The sequence below is a fragment of the Rutidosis leptorrhynchoides genome, chromosome 1, assembly GCF_046630445.1.
Source record: "Rutidosis leptorrhynchoides isolate AG116_Rl617_1_P2 chromosome 1, CSIRO_AGI_Rlap_v1, whole genome shotgun sequence".
NCBI lineage: Eukaryota > Viridiplantae > Streptophyta > Magnoliopsida > Asterales > Asteraceae > Rutidosis > Rutidosis leptorrhynchoides.
The window spans coordinates 2,373,211-2,389,781 of record NC_092333.1 but is presented as its reverse complement, the minus strand read 5'-3'; positions in this window follow the sequence as shown (position 1 = coordinate 2,389,781).

Sequence of the window (16,571 nt, the reverse complement as noted above, 5' to 3'; positions counted from 1 at the left end):
GCTGAATTTCTAATGGGACGTGATGATTCACAGATCATAACGTCATCATGTGCCATGTTACATAACTCTTTCATTCTGCTTAACTTCTGAACATATCAAGAAAGTATATTCTTGATAGTTCTATTCTCAGTGATTCTGGTAATTTGACAAATCAAATCGTGCTATTACGTTCTTTCTTGTTTAGAACATTAAGCTCATTCGAAACTCCACACCTATGAATTCTGGACCGTTACTTGCAAAAAAAAAAAAAAAAACAAAAGCATGAAGCTCCGAAATAGAAAGGGGGTATAAATCGCAGCAAATAAGAGAGCGCATTAACTGTAGATGACAATAATTATAGGAGACAGAAGCAGTGACATTGAAATATAAGGGAAGATATAAAACCCAATAACAACACAGAAGTTACAAACCGTGAATATTAATACGAATAGCAATATAAAGACACGATATAATTAAGAATATTATCCCCCTAAGGCAATAATTGAAGTAAACAGATTTTCTGGTGGAAGATTGAAAAGAAGGATGACAGATACATAGATAGGAAAATATCAAGAATCAGAACTGGATGGAGCATTTCCACAATATTTTAGAAGTAGGAATAGAGGAAGAAAGTATAGGAATGGTGAAAGTAATGGAACGGAAGAAGTACATTTATAGTAAAACTACCAGACAAAGAAATCAAGGCAGATTTCCGCATTAATTATAGAGATCTTAATTTCTTTACTCGCCGAAGAATCAAATCTTTTAGATTTTGAAGATTTTCTTTAAATCCCTTGAATTTCGGAATTCAACCAAGGCAAATTCAAAAGTTAAAACGAAACTTCATTTATTCATTTCACTATTTTGTGATAGCTTCATTCGTGCTCTTCGAATAATCGAATTATTTTATCTGTATTATTCAATAATAATAAAACTCTATTTATCAGCTCATATTCGTCAGGAAAACATATTTATTGTTATCCATAACGACACCACTCAAATTTCGGGACGAAATTTCTTTAACGGGTAGGTACTGTGATGACCCGGAAATTTTCGACCAAATTTAAACTTTAATCTTTATATGTTTACGACACGATAAGCAAAATCTGTAATGTTGAGTCTTGAAAATTTTGAAATATATACTCATGTAATCAATTGACCTTTGACTATTCTCAGCGATTCACGAACAATATTTTTGTTAATAGATAAGTGTATATGTATATATATATATATATATATATATATATATATATATATATATATATATATATATATATATATATATACATAACAATAATAAATTGTAATATTATATGATTTAGTATTTTTTTAGTACATAAGATAAAATAATATGTAATATTATAATTTCTATGCATAAACATATATAATTATAGTAACATGGGTAATTTGTAAATAATATATATATAGAAATTTATACTATTTCATTTCAAATAAATAATTATGTGGTAATATTGTTTTGTTGTATTATTCTTTTTAAGAATTAATGTTATTATTATTGTTTTATCAATTCTTATTATCATTATTAATGAAATTATTATTTCTATTAAAATTATAAAAATTATTATCATTATTGTTATTGTTATGATAAAACAACTTATTATTGTTGTCATTAATTTTATTATTGTTATTAATATCATTATAATTATTATGAAACAACACAAGTTATTATTTTAATGATTATTAATGTTATTATTATTGTTAATAATATAATCATTATTATTATCATTATTATAATTAGTTTATTAATATACTTAAATGTTTAATAATATTAGTTATTTACAAAATACAAATGCAGACATATAGATACCACGAATTCAGATTTCATAATTCAACATAACTGTATATGATTAATTATCAGTACAAATCAAATCCCATTAAGAAAAAATTTATTAACTATCAGAATCAATCGTACATATTTTTTTACTTTATTTTCTTCTCCATTTTTGTCTTTGTCGAATTTATCTGAATTCTGTTAGAGGTCATTTTCACAAATCAATTATGAACAAAGTATTACTGTATCACTTCCTCAAACACGTAATATATGTTATACACTGCAATTAGAATTAAAAAGGGAAATAGAAAGAAACCCAGTTTGGTTCCTCTGTTCTTCAACTTTTTAGCAAAAATTCGAATTCGAACCAATTGTTAAAAAGTAATAATGCAAAGTTGTTAGGAATTATTCACTCAAACTACCTGCAAAATCTCAACTTCCAATTCCTCATAACGAACCCAAATTCTTGAGTCAAAGTTTTTAATTTAAAAAGTCAACAAATTTGTTCATGAGAAATTCGTGTTTGATTTTATGTTTTTGGATAAATCGATGATCCATAGAGTTTACAAAAACGATTTATAACGTATTTCATGTTATAGTCATAGCCTATAACGATCTCAAAATCAAAAACCAAATTATTTTTTTTATATAGCATCGACGTACATCAGCTTTTATTTTTATTTTTTTTATTATTTTTTTTACTTCCTTAATCCTATTCTTACATCTTCTGATTTATTTCAATCACCTTTACATTCGTTCTGCTTTAAAACCATGTCCAATTCAAATCTATAAGTGTTCATACGATTTCCAGTTAGTTATAAGAAGAAGATGAAATAGAGAGGAAACAGAAATACGGTTTAAGTAAGTTAGGATCTGATAATAATTAGAAAAATTAGTATTGGAGGAATGGCTGTGTGGGTGATAGGGTGAACGAAAGGTCCTGGGTTCGAAACCAGGTTACAGCGTAAATTTTTTTTAATTTGAAACTGTCAAACTTGGGCTGCATATAAAGCATTGATGATGGGCCGTGGGTTTACAAATGGATTTGTTTGCAATGGACTTCTAGCGTTGGACTATTGTTTGTTGGGCCGGATTTGCAAACTCATCAGTTCCTAGATGTTAATTAGATTTAAATTACAAATTAGAAAACAAATGAGGTAGCAGAGGAATGGTTTGGTTGAGTATACATTGAACGAGAGGTCATGGGTTCGAGCCCGGTTCAAGGCGTTTATTTTTTAGAATGAGCTTATTTGAGGTAGTTATCCTATTTTTATTACTATCATTTCCTTATCTTTATTAGTATTATCATTATTATTATTATTAATATTCTAATTATTGTTATTATTAGTGATTGTTATTTGTACAAGTATTATGGTTATTATTATTATTATTATTACTAAAATAAGTATTAGTTACCATGTATTATTTATCATGATTAAAAATTACAAATATGATTAATACTATTGTTATTACTAATAGTATTATCATTCTAGTATTATTATTAAGTAGTAATGTTATTAATATAATCATAGTATTATTATAAGTATTACGAAAAAAACATGACTTTTATCACTTAGGTATTAATATCAAAATTACGATCATGATTATTATTAGTATGAAAATAGTACGAATTATTATTATTTTCGTAAATATTAGTATTAGTACCTTTCTATAAATAATAGAATTATTAATATTAACATAAGTAGTATTATTTTATTTATTATCTGTATTATCACAGGTATCATATTTATGTAATTACTAAGATCAGTAACATAGCTATCATTAACTGTACAAATTAATATTTCACAATTATAATTATTAATATCATTATAATTATCATTAAGTATTATAATTACTATCATTTTTACCACTACTAATATTATTTTGGTTTTATTATAACTACTATTATTAATAAACAAATATATATGTTAAAAATATATATTTAATACATATGACATAACGAAAAGTAATAACAAAATAAATATATGAAACATATATGTTACTAAAGGTATATAACTAATAAAATTATATATATATATATATATATATATTGTACGGTTACAACTATATATATTAATACATATACAAATGATATAGGTTCGTGAATCCGAAACCAACCCTATACTTGTTCAACGTCGTTATATGTATTTTTACTACAAAATACAGTATGGTGAGTTTCATTTGCTTCCCCTTTTACTCTTTATATTTTTTGGGCTGAGAATACATGCAATTGTTTTATTAACTGTTTTACAATAATTATATGCGTGAGTTTCATTTGTTCCCTTTTTAAATGCTTTTGCAATATATATTCTTGGGACTGAGAATACATGCGCTATTTTTATAACTGTTTTACGAAATAGACACAAGTAATTGAAATTACATTATATGGTTGAATGGATCGAAGCCGAATATGCCCCTTTTAGCTTGGTAGCTTAAGAATTTAGGAATAGACTCCTAAATTGACGCGAATCCTAAAGATAAATCTATCGGGCCCAACAAGCCCCATCCAAAGTACCGGATGCTTTAGTACTTCGAAATTTATATCATGTCCGAAGGAGGATCCCGGAATGATGGGGATATTCTTATATGCATATCGTGAATGTCGGTTATCAGGTGTTCAATCCATATGAATGATATTTTTTATCTCTATGCATGGGACGTTTATTTATGAGAAATGAAAATCTTGTGGTCTATTAAAATGATGGAAATAATTATTTATGTTAAAATAATGAACTCACCAACCTTTTGGTTGACACTTTAAAGCATGTTTATTCTCAGGTATGAAACAGACATTCCGCTGTGCATTTGCTCATTTTAAAGACAGTATTTGGAGTCGATCATCGCAATAGAACCAGTTGTTGGTGACTTCGTCCAGATGGATTAGGACGGGTCCTTTCATCAAACAGCATCGCCACTAGGAATTATCAGAGTGCGCCAAGGCCTGAAGCGCTATACTTATTACCATTGCGCTAGTCCTATAAGCACGCATAGGTAGCGGCCACATGACGGGCGATGCTGTAGCTGGCAGAGGACACCTGGCAGACGAGAATCAGAGACGACAAGAACACTTTTTACTTTTGTCGGACCAGCTCGTCTGAGGACGTACTATTTGCAGGCCACGATCTGTTTAGCCTCATTACGTGGCAATAGAAGACAAGAAAGGTTATCCTATAAATACAAAACTTTGTCCACAGAACGAGGCATCTGGACTTTCCACCTTCACACACACACGTTCTAAGAACAGTAGCGCATAGCGTAAATATACCCGTGCTACCGGACTCATAGCATTACACTAGACATTCTTGATATACATGTAACGTTCTATGAACAGAAACCCTATCTTATAGCGCGAGCCATCAATGACCGGACCACTCGCTGATGGTGGGTCTAATGTTTAACCACCCCTGTTGAGATTATCATCTCGCAAGGGGTTATTCACGGTACTCTGGACCGGAGAGTTAAACTCAATTGACCCTTAAATCCCCCCTTAGTGATGTCAAGCATGGACCTCACCCGACCCGATTATTCTATGCTTGATCACTCGAGCTTTTAAAATAAATTACGAGCCGAGCTCGAGCTAAAAATCTAAACCTCGAACTGAGCCAGCTCGAGCTTTCTAAAAACCAAACGAGCCGAGCTCAAATACTACCAAGCTTGGGCTCGTTTACAGCCCTAATTATATACATGTATCAAGTATTCATTTGTGAAATTCTTCGACTCTAAAAGAAACGCAAAATTTGGTTATGGAAGTTATATTTGACTTGAAATTAGGGAAATTATATTGTGACTAAAATCCTCCTCATACATCAATCAGTTATAGTATTATTTGAAAATGTTAATGTTTTCCTTGATTAATAACAATACAAACACACACATATGTAATAAAAATGGTTATGCCAAAGGACTACTAATATATGAAGACAGTCTAAAAAATGGCTAATAGCCCCCGTAGTTGAGGCGGAAGTCACATGGACGGTCAAGATGGAACGGAAACTCCTCAAAATAGGCATGCCGATAGACCCTTAGTAAAAATGTCCACATATTGATATCGAGATGGGACATTAAGAACTCGAAAATGTCCCGTAACAACCAGATCACGAACAATGTTAATATCACGCTCAATGTGCTTTGTTCGTTGATGATAGACTGGGTTTGATGAGAGGTAAACAGCAGTCACGTTATCACAGTATACCGTAGTGGCCTAGCACATCGGACAATGAATCTCGCGAAGAAAATTGGTTAGCCAATAAGTTTCAGCAACCGCATTGCTGACATCCCGATACTCTACCTCCACACTAGATCTAGAAGGTGTGTGTTGTCGCTGAAATGTCCAATGTAGCAAGTTATTGCCAAGAAAAGCACAATTACCGGATGTAGATGTGTGTGTTGAGGGGCATCCTGACCAATCAGCATCCGAATAAGCCTCAAGGGAAGTAGTCAAGGAAACAAACAACTGTAGGCCAAGATCAAGAGTCCCTCGAATGTAGCGGAGAATCTGTTTAAGAGCTGCTAAATGGGATCTCGAGCATCATGCATGAACAAACATATATGTTGGACAACATATGTAATTTCTGACGAGTGATAGTGAGTACTAAAGTGCACCAGCAAGACTTCGATAAAATGTGGGATCTGACACAGCTAGACCATCAGTCCCAAGATTAGAATCAGTTTCTACAGGAGTCTAACAAGGTTTACAACTAAGCATACGGGCACACTCTAGTGTAACATATGCGTTTTGAGCCTACTTGAAATGACCATGGTACCCTTGGGTATGGCGTAATTAGTGACTTTAATAATTGTTTGGTTATAATTAATTGTGTATTTGGTTAAGACCAGTTTGTGACAAGGGTCACAGAAATGGTTCATTTGTTAGATTTTGGACTCCGTTAGGGTTGCTAAATTAAGTACGAAAGATATTAGATAACTGGTAAATACCCGTGTGTTATGGGGTATGGGTTTATTACCCACATAAGTGTGTAATATCTGCTTCTTTCTTCCCATTTCTATACATTTCTCAAAACTAAACCGTACCTAAACTTCATCTCTTCACAAACCCTAATTGAATCTAAGCTAGAAATTGGATTAAGAGACTTTAAGGAGTAATATTATCATCCTTGTGATCATTTATCCAGGTTTGTTAGCTTGAATTCGTGCTTTAATTCATAGAAATTGGGTTATGGGTGTAAATGGGGTTTTATGAATTTTGATCTTGAATCTTCATATTATATGTTTGTATGTGTTAATTGATATTAGAAATAGTTGTTATATAGTTTATATGATATTTTTGAAGTGGTTTTGGTATTAGAACTTGCAAAAATCGAGTTTTTGGACAAAAATGGCAAAAATCAGCGTGCAAGAGCTGTTCTTCAGCCCCCACACGAGTGACCACGTGTTTGAGGCTCAACCACGGGTTGAGGACTCACTCGCATGAGTGAGGTCTCATCCGCGCGAGTGAGCACTGGTGAGCCTTTGGTAAAATTGAAAAGGGCATAACTTTCAAACCGTAACTCCGTTTTTTATGAATCAAATATCGTTGGAATTGTATTGAAGAGTACTTTTCAATGTTAAACTTTTAAGAAGCTATATAAAATTTATTTTGATCAAAAAAAAGGGGTTTTAGGGTGTATGCCTTGTTTTGCACACATGTGAGTGTCGTTATTGATTGAATTTTATGATGTAGACTTATCATATAGTGAATACATGATTGTATGTGTTAAATTATAGTATGTATTGATGTTTGATATTGTTCATGTTGGGTTGAAACCCGTCTAAATAGTTGCTGCTACTGTTCTTCATCACTTGCACGAGCGAGCATTCACTCGTACGGTTGAGATAGTCAACCGTGTGGTGAACCGTGTGAGTGAGTGGTGATGGGTACTTATGTTTTGATTGTGATGATACGTACGGTTGAGACGTGACTCGTACGAGTCACTGGTCACTCTACTACTACATTTCGGCTCATTTAGAGCCCTCCATTTAGACGTGTTCACTATATAACACGTCTATTTTATCAAACGGAACACGTCTAATTAAGATTTTTACACAAAAAAACATGGAATACGTCTAATTAAGATTTGCAACACGTCTAATTAGATATATTCAACACGTCTAAATAATTTTAACACCTCTAATTGGTAACCACGTCTAATTAATTTTACCGGGAACACCTCTAATTGACAACACGTCTAAAAAGTATTCCAACTAACACGTCTAATTAACAACACGTCTAATTATGTATACCAGGAACACGTCTATATGAAACAACAACATGTCTAATTGGCAACACGTCTAATTAGATTTGCCAGGAACATGTCTAAATGTTTAACACGTCTAATAAGTTTCAAAACACACGTCTAATTAGTTTGTAAGTAACGCCTTTAACTGTGACACGTCTAAATAAGTTAATGGGATATATATGTTAACGATCTCCGTTTAATCAACCTAACCATTAAAGTTCTGTTAATGTTAGTCTACCAAAACTACCAAACACGTCTAATTAAACAAACAATGTAATGGGTTATTTAGGGTTCCATATTGAACGGGGTTAATAAACAAACACGTCTAATTAATAGGAAGTTAGTTAGTTACAGAAGAGTTAGGAAATAATTTAATAACTAGGAATGGATTTTGATAAGTATATATAATATAATTATAATATTATAAAATTTTATATACCTTAAATAAATAAGATTTATATTGAAGTTATAAATAATATAAAATATAAAAAATCTTTTCATAAATATAAAAACACACGTTTGTTTGTTTTTTTTTTAGGCTTGCTCTTGTTTGCTTGGGCGTTTGTTCTGAAAGTTTGTATAAATATATCACATGATTCACACATGTTTGAAGCATGCGTATAAATCAGGTTTATAACACATGTTTGATTGGATCTATAGCACAAGAATTTGACTATATAACACACCATGATTCACACGATTACCCAACACGATTGTAGACATGTAGTGCAGACTTGGAGCAGAACTGGACAAACAAACGACACACAACCATCTAACTGTTTTAACACGCCAGATTACACAACACGATTCTAAACATCATACAACACTATATTAACAATATTTAAACTTTATTAACATCATATAAACACACTATATATAACCTATAACATATAAACCCTTATTATGCAATGAACGAAAGTTATACTATATAGTAACAATAGGCAAACACAACCTGATAGTAGTAGCAGAACCAACTGGGTCAGCTTAAACAAAACCTGGATAACAACTCAACGCTATGTTTGGTGAAGTAATAACAACTCAAAACCTGGATAACAAAACCTGGATAACCTGATTATTTATCTGCTGCACACTATGGTAACCAAAAGAAAACCAAACATATAAACCTATTCTAATATATATATGCCTAATGCAGAAACCAACCTACGTTTCGTTTGGTGAAGTAATAACAACTCAACGCTCACTCCAATTTAGAAGAAAAAAAACCCATGAGGTAGCATACATGAAATGTCCCGTTCTTATTTATTAAAAACGTTCCATATTAATTGATTTCGTTGCGTGGTTTTGACCTCTATATGAGACATTTTTCAAAGACTGCATTCATTTTAAAACAAACCATAACCTTTATTTCATCAATAAAGGTTTAAAAAGCTTTACGTAGATTATCAAATAATGATAATCTAAAATATCATGTTTACACACGACCATTACATAATGGTTTACAATACAAATATGTTACAACAAAATAAGTTTCTTGAATGCAGTTTTTACACAATATCATACAAGCATGGACTCCAAATCTCGTCCTTATTTAAGTATGCGACAGCGGAAGCTCTTAATAATCACCTGAGAATAAACATGCTTAAAACGTCAACAAAAATGTTGGTGAGTTATAGGTTTAACCTATATATATCAAATCATAATAATAGACCACAAGATTTCATATTTCAGTACACATCCCATACATAGAGATAAAAATCATTCATATGGTGAACACCTGGTAACCGACATTATCAAGATGCATATATAAGAATATCCCCATCATTCCGGGACACCCTTCGGATATGATATAAATTTCGAAGTACTAAAGCATCCGGTACTTTGGATGGGGTTTGTTAGGCCCAATAGATCTATCTTTAGGATTCACGTCAATTAGGGTGTCTGTTCCCTAATTCTTAGATTACTAGACTTAATAAAAAAGGGGCATATTCGATTTCGATAATTTAACCATAGAATGTAGTTTCACGTACTTGTGTCTATTTTGTAAATCATTTATAAAACCTGCATGTATTCTCATCCCAAAAATATTAGATTTTAAAAGTGGGACTATAACTCACTTTCACAGATTTTTACTTCGTCGAGAAGTAAGACTTGGCCACTGGTTGATTCACAAACCTATAACAATATATACATATATATCAAAGTATGTTCAAAATATATTTACAACACTTTTAATATATTTTGATGTTTTAAGTTTATTAAGTCAGCTGTCCTCGTTAGTAACCTACAACTAGTTGTCCACAGTTAGATGTACAGAAATAAATCGATAAATATTATCTTGAATCAATCCACGACCCAGTGTATACGTATCTCAGTATTGATCACAACTCAAACTATATATATTTTGGAATCAACCTCAACCCTGTATAGCTAACTCCAACATTCACATATAGAGTGTCTATGGTTGTTCCGAAATATATATAGATGTGTCGACGTAATAGGTCGAAACATTGTATACGTGTCTATGGTATCTCAAGATTACATAATATACAATACAAGTTGATTAAGTTATGGTTGGAAAAGATTTGTTACCAATTTTCACGTAGCTAAAATGAGAAAAATTATCCAATCTTGTTTTACCCATAACTTCTTCATTTTAAATCCGTTTTGAGTGAATCAAATTGCTATGGTTTCATATTGAACTCTATTTTATGAATCTAAACAGAAAAAGTATAGGTTTATTGTCAGAAAAATAAGTTACAAGTCGTTTTTGTAAAGGTAGTCATTTCAGTCGAAAGAACGACGTCTAGATGACCATTTTAGAAAACATACTTCCACTTTGAGTTTAACCATAATTTTTGGATATAGTTTCATGTTCATAATAAAAATCATTTTCTCAGAATAACAACTTTTAAATCAAAGTTTATCATAGTTTTTAATTAACTAACCCAAAACAGCCCGCGGTGTTACTACGACGGCGTAAATCCGGTTTTACGGTGTTTTTCGTGTTTCCAGGTTTTAAATCATTAAGTTAGCATATCATATAGATATAGAACATGTGTTTAGTTGATTTTAAAAGTCAAGTTAGAAGGATTAACTTTAGTTTGCGAACAAGTTTAGAATTAACTAAACTATGTTCTAGTGATTACAAGTTTAAACCTTCGAATAAGATAGCTTTATATGTATGAATCGAATGATGTTATGAACATCATTACTACCTTAAGTTCCTTGGATAAACCTACTGGAAAATAGAAAAATGGATCTAGCTTCAACGGATCCTTGGATGGCTCGAAGTTCTTGAAACAAAATCATGACACGAAAACAAGTTCAAGTAAGATCATCACTTGAAATAAGATTGTTATAGTTATAGAAATTGAACCAAAGTTAGAATATGATTATTACCTTGTATTAGAATGATAACCTACTGTAAGAAACAAAGATTTCTTGAGGTTGGATGATCACCTTACAAGATTGGAACTGAGCTAGCAAACTTAAAAGTATTCTTTATTTTATGTAACTAGAACTTGTAGAATATATGAAGAACACTTAGAACTTGAAGATAGAACTTGAGAGAGATCAATTATATGAATAAAATTGAAGAATGAAAGTGTTTATAGGTGTTTTTGGTCGTTGGTGTATGGATTAGATATAAAGGATATGTAATTTTGTTTTCATGTAAATAAGTCATGAATGATTACTCATATTTTTGTAATTTTATGAGATATTTCATGCTAGTTGCCAAATGATGGTTCCCACATGTGTTAGGTGACTCACATGGGCTACTAAGAGCTGATCATTGGAGTGTATATACCAATAGTACATACATCTAAAAGCTGTGTATTGTACGAGTACGAATACGAGTGCATACGAGTAGAATTGTTGATGAAACTGAACGAGGATGTAATTGTAAGAATTTTTGTTAAGTAGAAGTATTTTGATAAGTGTATTGAAGTCTTTCAAAAGTGTATAAATACATATTAAAACACTACATATATATATATTTTAACTGAGTCGTTAAGTCATCGTTAGTCGTTACATGTAAGTGTTGTTTTGAAACCTTTAGGTTAACGATCTTGTTAAATGTTGTTAACCCAATGTTTATAATATCAAATGAGATTTTAAATTATTATATTATCATGATATTATCATGTATGAATATCTCTTAATATGATATATATACATTAAATGTCTTTACAACGATAATCGTTACATATATGTCTCGTTTAAAAATCATTAAGTTAGTAGTCTTGTTTTTACATATGTAGTTCATTGTTAATATACTTAGTGATATGTTTACTTATCATAGTATCATGTTAACTATATATATATCCATATATATGTCATCATATAGTTTTTACAATTTTTAACGTTCGTGAATCACCTGTCAACTTGGGTGGTCAATTGTCTATATGAAACATATTTCAATTAATCAAGTCTTAACAAGTTTGATTGCTTAACATGTTGGAAACATTTAATCATGTAAATATCAATCTCAATTAATATATATAAACATGGAAAAGTTCGGGTCACTACAGTACCTACCCGTTAAATAAATTTCGTCCCGAAATTTTAAGCTGTTGAAGGTGTTGACGAATCTTCTGGAAATAGATGCGGGTATTTCTTCTTCATCTGATCTTCATGCTCCTAGGTGAACTTGGGTCCTCTACGAGCATTCCATCGAACCTTAACAATTGGTATCTTGTTTTGCTTAAGTCTTTTAACCTCACGATCCATTATTTCGACGGGTTCTTCGATGAATTGAAGTTTTTCATTGATTTGGATTTCATCTAACAAAATAGTGAGATCTTCTTTAGCAAAACATTTCTTCAAATTCGAGACGTGGAAAGTGTTATGTACAGCCGCGATTTGTTGAGGTAACTCAAGTCGGTAAGCTATTGGTCCGACACGATCAATAATCTTGAATGGTCCAATATACCTTGGATTTAATTTCCCTCGTTTACCAAATCGAACAACGCCTTTCCAAGGTGCAACTTTAAGCATGACCATCTCTCCAATTTCAAATTCTATATCTTTTCTTTTAATGTCAGCGTAGCTCTTTTGTCGACTTTGGGTGGTTTTCAACCGTTGTTGAATTTGGATGATCTTCTCGGTAGTTTCTTGTATAATCTCCGGACCCGTAATCTGTCTATCCCCCACTTCACTCCAACAAATCGAAGACCTGCACTTTCTACCATAAAGTGCTTCAAACGGCGCCATCTCAATGCTTGAATGGTAGCTGTTGTTGTAGGAAAATTCTGCTAACGGTAGATGTCGATCCCAAATGTTTCCGAAATCAATAACACATGCTCGTAGCATGTCTTCAAGTGTTTGTATCGTCCTTTCGATCTGCCCATCAGTTTGTGGATGATAGGCAGTACTCATGTCTAGACGAGTTCCTAATGCTTGCTGTAATGTCTGCCAGAATCTTGAAATAAATCTTTCATCCCTATCAGAGATAATAGAGATTGGTATTCCATGTCTGGAGACGACTTCCTTCAAATACAGTCGTGCTAACTTCTCCATCTTGTCCTCTTCTCTTATTGGCAGGAAGTGTGCTGATTTGGTGAGACGATCAACTATTACCCAAATAGTATCAAAACCACTTGCAGTCCTTGGCAATTTAGTGATGAAATCCATGGTAATGTTTTCCCATTTCCATTCCGGGATTTCGGGTTGTTGAAGTAGACCTGATGGTTTCTGATGCTCTGCTTTGACCTTAGAACACGTCAAACATTCTCCTACGTATTTAGCAACATCGGCTTTCATACCCGGCCACCAAAAATGTTTCTTGAGATCCTTGTACATCTTCCCCGTTCCAGGATGTATTTAGTATCTGGTTTTATGAGCTTCTCTAAGTACCATTTCTCTCATATCTCCAAATTTTGGTACCCAAATCCTTTCAGCCCTATACCGGGTTCCGTCTTCCTGAATATTAAGATGCTTCTCCGATCCTTTGGGTATTTCATCCTTTAAATTTCCCTTTTTTAAAACTCCTTATTGCGCCTCCTTTATTTAAGTAGTAAGGTTATTATGAATCATTATATTCATAGATTTTACTCGAATGGGTTCTCTGTCCTTCCTGCTCAAGGCATCGGCTACCACATTTGCCTTCCCCGGGTGGTAACGAATCTCAAAGTCGTAATCATTCAATAATTCAATCCACCTACGCTGCCTCATATTCAGTTGTTTCTGATTAAATATGTGTTGAAGACTTTTGTGGTCGGTATATATAATACTTTTGACCCCATATAAGTAGTGCCTCCAAGTCTTTAATGCAAAAACAACCGCGCCTAATTCCAAATCATGCGTCGTATAATTTTGTTCGTGAATCTTCAATTGTCTAGACGCATATGCAATCACCTTCGTTCGTTGCATTAATACACAACCGAGACCTTGCTTTGATGCGTCACAATAAATCACAAAATCATCATTCCCTTCAGGCAATGACAATATAGGTGCCGTAGTTAGCTTTTTCTTCAATAACTGAAACGCTTTCTCTTGTTCATCATTCCATTCAAATTTCTTCCCTTTATGCGTTAATGCAGTCAAGGGTTTTGCTATTCTGGAAAAGTCTTGGATGAACCTTCTGTAGTAACCAGCTAGTCCTAAAAACTGGCGTATGTGTTTCGGAGTTTTCGGGGTTTCCCACTTTTCAACAGTTTCTATCTTTGCCAGATCCACCTTAATACCTTCTTTATTCACTATGTGACCGAGGAATTGAACTTCTTCCAACCAAAATGCACACTTTGAAAACTTAGCGTATAATTCTTCCTTCCTCAATACTTCTAACACCTTTCTCAAATGTTCACCATGTTCTTGGTCATTCTTTGAGTAAATAAGTATGTCATCAATGAAAACAATGACAAACTTGTCAAGGTATGGTCCACACACTCGGTTCATAAGGTCCATGAACACAGCTGGTGCATTAGTTAAACCAAACGGCATGACCATAAACTCGTAATGACCGTAACGTATTCTGAAAGCAGTCTTTGGAATATCATCTTCTTTCACCCGCATTTGATGATACCCAGAACGTAAGTCAATCTTTGAATAAACAGACGAGCCTTGTAGTTGATCAAATAAGTCGTCGATTCTCGGTAGTGGGTAGCGGTTCTTGATGGTAAGTTTTTTCAACTCTCGGTAGTCGATACACAACCTGAATGTACCATCTTTCTTCTTGACAAACAAAACAGGAGCTCCCCACGGTGATGTGCTTGGTCGAATGAAACCACGCTCTAAAAGTTCTTGTAATTGGCTTTGCAGTTCTTTCATCTCACTGGGTGCGAGTCTGTAAGGAGCATGAGCTATTGGTGCAGCTCCTGGTACAAGATCTATTTGAAATTCAACGGATCGATGTGGGGGTAATCCCGGTAATTCTTTCGGAAATACATCGAGAAATTCTTTTGCAATGGGAACATCATTGATGCTCTTTTCTTCAGTTTGTACTTTCTCGACGTGTGCTAGAACAGCATAGCAACCTTTTCTTATTAGTTTTTGTGCCTTCAAATTACTAATAAGATGTAGCTTCGTGTTGCCCTTTTCTCCGTACACCATTAAGGGTTTTCCTTTTTCTCGTATAATGCGAATTGCATTTTTGTAATATACGATCTCTGCTTTCACTTCTTTCAACCAGTCCATACCGATTATCACATCAAAACTCCCTAACTCTACTGGTATCAAATCAATCTTAAATGTTTCGCTAACCAGTTTAATTTCTCGATTCCAACATATATTATCTGCTGAAATTAATTTACCATTTGCTAATTCGAGTAAAAATTTACTATCCAAAGGCGTCAATGGACAACTTAATTTAGCACAAAAATCTCTACTCATATAGCTTCTATCCGCACCCGAATCAAATAAAACGTAAGCAGATTTATTTTCAATAAGAAACGTACCCGTAACAAGCTCCGGGTCTTCCTGTGCCTCTGCCGCATTAATATTGAAAACTCTTCCGCGGCCTTGTCCATTCGTGTTCTCCTGGTTCGGGCAATTTCTAATAATGTGGCCCGGTTTTCCACATTTATAACAAACTACATTGGCATAACTTGCCCCAACACTACTTGCTCCATCATTACTCGTTCCGACACCATTTGTTCCTTTCGTTCTATTAACCCCTGGTCCGTAGACCTCACACTTCGCCGCGCTATGACCATTTCTTTTACACTTGTTGCAAAATTTGGTGCAGAACCCCGAGTGATACTTTTCACACCTTTGGCATAGCTGCTTCTGATTGTTGTTGTTGTTGCGGTTATTATTGTTGTTGGGATGATTGTTGTAGTTGCTGTTGTTGTCGTTGTTGTTGTTATTGTTGGGCCGTTTGTTGTAGTTGCGATTGATGTTGCGATTGTTGGGATAATTGTTACGATTATTGTTGTAATTGCTGTTGTTGTTGTATTGGTGATTCTTATCACCGTTTTCCTCCCACTTTCTTTTGACTTGCTTCACATTGGCCTCTTCAGCAGTCTGTTCTTTAATTCTTTCTTCAATCTGGTTCACTAGTTTGTGAGCCATTCTACATGCCTGTTGTATGGAGGCGGGCTCGTGTGAACTTATATCTTCTTGGATTCTTTCCGGTAATCCTTTCACAAACGCGTCGATCTTCT